The following is an 8,019-nucleotide window of genomic DNA, read 5'->3' on the forward strand; positions in this document are numbered from 1 at the left end:
GGGAGGAGCGCGCGCGGAAGGAGACCGCGAGGCCCCGGCGCCTGCGCGCCCGCGGGTTTGGCGCCAGGGAATTGCGCTCGGAAGCCCGCGCGCCCGGCCGGCCCCGGAGCAGGCAGGGGTCACCTGAACTCACCCGGGACTGCTGGTGGCGCTGGTGCTCTCGGGTCCCGGGGGTCCCGGCGGTCGCGGGGGCCCCGGGGTCGGCCGCTTTCCTCCATCAGTGACTTCCCCGCGGCGCGGCCGGGGAGCTCGGGAGGGTTGGTGCGCGTCGCCCCAGAGCCCCACGGGAGCGCGTCCGTGGCTCCCGCTCGCACGTAGTCGTGGCCGAGTGGTTAAGGCGGCGGGCTAGAAATCCGTTGGGGTCTCCCCGCGCAGGTTCGAGTCCTGCCGACTGCGGCGTGTTTTTCTCCGACCCCCTCTGGGATTGCCCCGGGAGGAGCGCGCTGGCCGGTCCCGCCACTGCAGGGGGACCCCGGTGACCGAGTGCCCTGCTCCGTCCCTCGTAACTTTGCTGCCCCCGAGCTCCTGTCCTACGGTGGTTTTCTTAAACGGTTGCCTTCACGGGCAAAAAACGAAACGCACGAAACTAAAGAAAGCCAACCAACCAATTTTTGTTTGAGCGAAACGCCGGGCTCGGCGACGCCGCCTCTCTACCGTCCTTGAAACCCCACCGGGATTTTCCTCTCCACCCGCGCCCTGTGGCGAGATCACGGCTGTCACTTCGAAAGCCAGCTCCGTGAGACCCCAGGCCGGGCTGGGTTTGCAGGAGTCCCACCCGAGGTGTGGCGCTCACCTCCAGCCGCAAAGCCAGCAGAGCTGGGCCTTCCCGTGGCGCTTCCCGTCCAATCTCGTGGCTCCGACAAACCGTGCTTGTTCTTCCACTCACATATTACCTTTCTTCTTCCTTTACCTTTTTTCCTAGACAACCAAATGTAATGAAAAAAAGCGAAACGCATAAATCATATGATGAGTAATACCAAAGGAGAATCGTAATTTGACCGTGGAGAGCCGTGGCACACACCAAGTAAATCAACTGATCGTAGTCAGCATCTCCAGTATCGGGCCAATCAACATCACGCACTTCCCAGTGATGAACTGCGATGGGTACCACCTCATTTGTGTGGTTTTCTGCTAAAAGCGCATAATCTGAATTTAACTCTCAGGAAACATTAGACAAACTCAAGTTTAGGGAGCATTCTACAAAATACCTGACCAATTGTTTTTTAAATGTCAATGAAATGGGGCGCCTGGGTGGCTCAGTTGGTTGGGCGTCTGCCTTTGGCTCAGGTCATGATCTCAGGGTCTTGGGATCGAGCTTCCCCCCCACCCCCCCCCCCCCCCCCCCTGCGCTCCCCGCCCAGCGGGGGGCCTGCTGCCCCCCCCCTCCCGCTTGTGCTCTCTCCCTGTCAAATAGGCAAAATCTTTAAAGAAAAAAAAATTAAATGAATGTCAATGAAATGAAAAACAAAGAGGGGAGCTCTTCCAGATTCAAGGACTAAAGAGACAGGACAACTGGATGCCATCTATTTTTCTTGAAATAAAGGATCCATACAATTGGCAAAACATTAACAGCGTCTGTAGATTAAATAAGAGTTTTAATCCTGATTTCGTAATTGTTCTGTGGTTAGGAAAGAGAAGGTTCCTGTTTTTAGAAAACACTGAAATACTTAGGGGTAAAGGAACATCTTGTCTGAAACTCACTCTCAATACCTAAGAAAAAAAATTGTGTATGTGCAAATCTATCTCTATCTATTGAAAATAAAGCACATGTCATAAATTGTTAACATTTGGTGAATATAGTTGAAGGATTTATGAAAATTCTTTGTACTATTCTTGCAACTTCTCCATAAATTAGAAATTATGTCAAAATAAACAGTTGAAAGAGATCAATTAATTCAAAAATAATGCTCCTTGAAATAAAAACCCAAGCACAATTTGAACATAAGATGTAACATAGGTGATGAGGAAATTATTAAATATGAATTTATACCTGATGAGAGAATAGTATGCAGAATTCAATAGTAAGCAAGGAAATTGATACACATTATTTTAATGACTATTTTTTTAATGTTTTATTTATTTATTCATGAGAGTCAGAAAGAGAGAGAGAGAGGCAGAGGCAGAGGGAGAAGGAGGCTCCCTGCCTAGCAGGGAGCCCAATGCCCGGCTCGATCCCAGGACCCCGGGATCATGGCCTGAGCCAAAGGCAGACGCTTAACTATCTGAGCCACCCAGGCGCCCTTAATGACTATTTTTAATAAAGGCACAAGATGGGCATATCACACAACAGTATCATGCATGATTGAAGGGTGAATATAATCAAATCATTCTGGGGTCCCATGATTTTGTATCAGGAAAAAATGAGAAGTGTATTGAATGGCTGAGTGTTACATCAGCTTTTTTTTTTTTTTCTAAGATTTTATTTAAGAGCGAGAGCAAGAGAGAGAGCATGAGCAGGGGGAGAGGCAGAGGGAGAAACAGGCTCACAGCTGAGCAGGGAACCTGACCCAGGACTCGACCCCAGGACCCTGAGATCATGACCTGAGCTGAAAGCAGACCCTTAACCAACTGAGCCATCCAGGTGCCCCAACATCAGCTTTTCTATGAATTCACCATCCAAGTTCATAATCAAGAAACATCCTTCTAGGACAAAAATAAACCTGACATTTTAATCAACACTTTAAACATTATTACAATTATGTTATTTAAATGTTAGTGGGTAAAGTGTAAATGAGTGTTGTTGTGCAGCAGGGTTATCACTAAATTATTTCTTCAGTCCCTCTGGTTCATATTTGAAGTAATATGTAGATCCCACTTTCAGCTAAGATTAAACATTATTTGTTTCTGTTTCTTCTTTTCACTATAGACCATATATAAAATGCATATGTGTATAATAAGTGGAAATTAAAATTCAAATATTTCACTTGCAGCCAAACCTTAAACATCTAGAAATAAATCTAACAAAAGATGTGCAAGAATCTGTGTTAAAAACTACAAAATATTGCTGGTAGAAATTAAGTGGAGGGAAACACTATGTTTATTTTTTGAAAGACTCAGTTTTTTTGACTCAATTTTATCAAGATGGCAACTATTTCCAAACTAATCAATAGATTCAATAAAATCCCAATCAACCTCCAAACATGTATTTTGTGGAAATTAACTCACTGTTTTAAAAACACATTTGGAAATGTATAGCAACTTAAAAAACAAGAAGCTAGTGAAGAAGATAGCAAAGTTGGAAGACTGGCACTATATTTATATCAAGATCTATGTAATTACTCATAAATCTATAGTAATTAAGACACTATACTATTGACTATTATATATGTAAATACTAAAACAATATCTTCATATCTGTATCAACTTGGCTAGGTTGAACTACATTCCCCAGAATTCCCTCTTCTAGATGTTTCTGATCAGATGGTCCCCAAGAGATATTCTTGCTGTGGATGCAGAGGGAGAAGTCAAGTGGCAGCTATTCTGTAGCTCATTCTAACTCATCTGCTGACTTACCTCCTCATGAGGGCATGCCACTGCCCCACCTTCCCCTGGATCCTCCTTCAACCTCCTCTTTCCTGGATAAACGTGTGTGTTTAAGTCTAAATGAAGGACCCTGGCTTCATTTAGAAGGACAGCAGGGCAGAAGGACACCTGCACCAAAGTGACACAGATTTCAGTCCGTCCTGTGGGGCTCCCATTCATGCTTGTGGGTTCCAGCTTGTTCTAACCCATCTTCCTTCCCTTCTTGATCAATTTGCCCTGTGGACTCTGAGCCATGGCACTTCAACATTTATGTAGACTACTTAACCAGCCTCTACAAATCTCTCAAATACATATACGAATATAGGTATATATATATATATATGTGTGTGTGTGTATATATATATATATATATATATATATATGTATATGAAATGTATGTAACCATCCCTGTGGTTCTGCTTCTGTTACAGAATGCTGACTGCACATCTTTGTTCATGGACTTGTTCCAATTGTTAATTCTCATGGTGTTGACCAGGAATAAAATGCAGAAATGTCTACAGTCAAGAGGAGGATCATGGAAGAAAAGGATGAATAAACACTACATAAGGGAAAGGATGATGTCCCACCAAGATTTAAAGTCAGATTGGTGGGGGGTGCCTGGGTGGCTCAGTCGGTTGGGCAGCGAGTGACTCTTGGTTTTGGCTCAGGTCATGATCTGGGGGTCATGGGACAAGCCCCCCACCCCGCTCTCTCTAAAATAAATAAGTAAATCTTTGAAAATAAATAAAGTCAGATTGGTGGATTTAAAATGACCAGTGCCAAAAGGACTTGTTTTTCACCATGGTAAAACAACTGGGACCAGACTTAACTTAAATTAAAAAACGGAATAAAGTATACAAAAATCATGTTCTTCAGACAGTAGACATCTTCAGACAGTAACTAACTTTGATACCTGGGAGAAGGAAAACAAATGAGAAAAAAATCAAGCCACCTTAATGCTTGAAAACAGATCAAGAGGGACATTTCATAATGATAGAGGGGTAAATACAGCAAAAGGACATAATAACCCTACATATGTATGCACTTAATCACAGCATTTCAAAATACATGTAGCAAAATCTGATAAACTGATAAGAGAAATAGAAAAATTATTCAAGTACAGTTGGAGATTTTAACACTTCTCTTTCAGCAATTGATAGAACAACTAGTCAGGAAAATCAGTAAGAATATATTATCTAACCATGACAGAATTAAACCAGAAATCAATACCGGAAATTAAAGAAAAGACTTCTAAATAACCCACAAGCCAAATAATATATCACAAGGGAAATTTAAGTTTTTCATTAAGAAAACAAAAGCAAAACATAACAAAGTGTCTGCAGCTGAAGTTTTGTATAGAAAGCAATTTATAGCCAGAAATGTTTATATTATAAAAGAACAAATTTATCTAATAAATTAATTATACTTACACCTTAAGAAACTAAAAAACATACCTGAAACTAATATAGCACTGTATGTTAACAATACTGGAATGAAAAAACTTAATTAAAAAAAAGGAAACTAGAAAAAAGAGCAAATTAAACACAACATAAGCAGAAGGAAAGAAATATTAAATAGAAAAGCAAAAATTAATTAAACAAAACAGAAAAACAGTAGAGAAAATCAATGAAACCCAAAGTCTGGTTATTTGACAAATTGAATAATACTGACAAATCTTTAGCCAGACAGATCAGGAAAAAAAAAGAGTCACATATTACCAATATCAGGAAAGAAAGAGGGGACATGTGTGCAGATTCTACAGACAATAAAAGAATATTATGAATAATATTATGTCCATTAATGTGACAAATTAGATGAAATGGATCAGTTTCTCAAAAGACACAAACTACAGCTTACTCAAGACAAAATAAAGAATCTAAATTGTCATATATCTATTTAAAATAGAATTTGTAGGGGTGCCTGGGTGGCTTAGCCAGTTAAGCATCCAACTCTTGGTTTCAGCTCAGGTCATGATTTCGGTGTCCTGGGATGAGCCCAGAGTTGGGCTCTGCATTCCATGAGGAGTCTTCTTGAACTTCTCTCTCTCCCTCTTCCTCTGTCCCTCCCCTTGCTCGTGTGGGAAATAAATAAATAAATAAAATCTTCAAAACTAACTAAACAAACAAATAAAATAGAATTTGTAATTAAAAACCTTCTCACAAAGAAAAATCCAGGCCAATAAAGATGGCTTTATTGGTGAATTCTACCAAACCTTTAAAGAAGGAAGCACGCCATATCCACATAAACTTTAACAAAAATTAAAAGAGAAGGGAACACTTTCCTACTCATTTTATGAGGTCAACATTACCCTGATAACAAAAACCAAATGACAGTTAGACTCATGTTCCCCATGAAAAGAGTTGCAAGTATTCTTAACAAATTTTAGCAAATTGAATCAAGTAATTTCTGAAAAGGATGATATGCCATGACCAAGTGGGGTTATTCATGGGTTGCAAAAAGTGACTATTGCTTTTCAGGTCTCAGGGAAGTCATTTTCCCTGTCCCTCAGGAAACATGGGGACTAAGATGCTTTCATTCCAACATTCAGTAGCCCTGTGAATTGATGAACTTCTCTGCACACCTTTCTGTTTGTAAACGAGGGTGTCGGCACTTCATGGGACTGTTCCAAGGATTTAACGAAGTTATTCATCAGAAGGCACTTTGTAAAATGTGAAATAAAGAGCTGGGAGATACCAGATCAATTTTTTTTTTTAACCAGATCAGTTTCCATGCCACACCACTCCTTGTTTCTTCAAACAGATGACGAGTGATGTAGAATCATCCTATAATTTTAAAGGAAGTGTGGGGACATTTTAAATCCAAATACAAAGAAATACTATACTTTGCCTCCAAATTTGAAAGAGAGAGAAAAGCTGAAAGAAGAAAACAGAGAATAGCTATGATTCCAACACCCCAGGGAAGTTAGTATTCAGTTTTTTGTTGACACATCTAGTTTTCTAATGTAAGGGTATGTAGTGGCATTTAAGCCTGTTTTCCCATTTTTATATTTTCCAATTACATAAATAATGCAGAAAGCAATGATTATTATGAAAAATTTAAAGAATACAAAAGTAATTTAAATATTTCTATCCCTCACTTCCATTCCACTTGTTTGCATTCTTGTTAGATTGGTGAGTATCCCATCAGATTTTTTTTAAGTGTTCCTGTGTAATTTGGAGTTTCATTTTATATAAATGGGACTATTTGTATTTGTTGTCTTGTGTATTAAGGTTCACACACATTTTCCAAGTAAAAGGATAAAGATCTAATTCTTTAACGACTCCATGGTACCCTGTGATACGAATAGCATCATACTAATCCCTTAATGATGAATACGTTACTTCTTTTTAATATTATTATTATTTTTTTAAGCTATTACAAACAATGCTGCAGTGGGCTGTAACCATGTACATCACTAGCTGTTTCCGCCGGTTCCTTGGTCAAAGTGGTGAACTCACACAAGGCACAGCATCTCCCACTCCCTCCTACATGTGGTTGTGAGCGTCCAGGCCTGTTGGAAGACAAGGTGTTCAAAGGCCGTGGACCAGTGGGGGCTGGAGGCGAGGGCCTGTTCAGCCGGGAGAAAGCAAAGTTCGGTTCTTGGGGCTCACGCCCTGGCGCCCGGGCTCAGACCACCGCGCGTCCCCAGGGCCGCTAGGCGCTGGCTCAGGCTTTGCCGAACTGACTTGTTGGCTTCAAACACGGATGCTCGCGCGGTGAGGACTCTCATCTCAGTGCTCCCGATTGTCCAGGGGCACGAGAGGTTGGACTTTTTAAATTTCTACAAAAATCAAACCCAATTTTACCCGAAGGTTTGTGTTCCAGCCGCAAAATTTGCTTTCCGGTACAGCGGACAGGTTATCCTGGTCTGTGTTCTTTGTCATGCACAACTTGGAAGAGTGCCGGAGCGTCGTGTAGTCGTGGCCGAGTGGTTAAGGCGATGGACTAGAAATCCATTGGGGTCTCCCCGCGCAGGTTCGAATCCTGCCGACTACGGAGGCTTCTTTTTGGGCTGGATTAAATGCCCGCGGTGCGGCCGGACCCCGGCCAGAACTGCCCCGCCCCGGGGAGTCACTTTTACTAACTCGAAGGAGCGGCGAGCGCCGCCGGGAGAGGGGCCTCGGGGACGCCCGGCGGGGAGCTCTCCGGGGGGGGGGGGGGGGTCCTGCGCGGAAAGGCACGGGAGCAGAGCGGTCGGAGGTCCGAGGTTTCGGTACAGCGGCCTCGGTCGCCTGCGCTCGCCGCATGACGGTCGGTCGGGGAAAGCCTGCGGGGCAGCGGGCGCCGTTGAGCGGGAAGGGCGGGCGGCCGGGGCGCACACGCGGGCTGGGGGTGGGATCGCGAGCCTCATGACGAGCGCGGCGCACACGTCCGCGCCCTGCCGCTCCGTTGATGTGGCATCTTTAAGAAGATACCGCCAGGTCTTCCTCGTTAGTATAGTGGTGAGTATCCCCGCCTGTCACGCGGGAGACCGGGGTTCGATTCCCCGACGGGGAG

General features: G+C 43.3%; 3 non-coding genes across 3 annotated transcripts; all 3 read left to right on the forward strand.

Annotated features, from left to right (window-relative positions):
* The first annotated feature begins 314 nt into the window (after window positions 1-314).
* Window positions 315-396, forward strand: TRNAS-AGA (transfer RNA serine (anticodon AGA)). Its single transcript has one exon. It is a non-coding gene; the product is annotated as a tRNA-Ser (tRNA).
* A 7,040-nt stretch (window positions 397-7,436) lies between these two features.
* TRNAS-AGA (transfer RNA serine (anticodon AGA)) lies at window positions 7,437-7,518 on the forward strand. The gene has a single exon. It is a non-coding gene; the product is annotated as a tRNA-Ser (tRNA).
* A 429-nt stretch (window positions 7,519-7,947) lies between these two features.
* On the forward strand, window positions 7,948-8,019 carry TRNAD-GUC (transfer RNA aspartic acid (anticodon GUC)). The gene has a single exon. It is a non-coding gene; the product is annotated as a tRNA-Asp (tRNA).

This window comes from Callorhinus ursinus, unplaced genomic scaffold, assembly GCF_003265705.2.
Source record: "Callorhinus ursinus isolate GAN/ISIS: 27379988/994484 unplaced genomic scaffold, GSC_fseal_2.0 scaffold129, whole genome shotgun sequence".
In the NCBI taxonomy this organism is placed as follows: domain Eukaryota; kingdom Metazoa; phylum Chordata; class Mammalia; order Carnivora; family Otariidae; genus Callorhinus; species Callorhinus ursinus.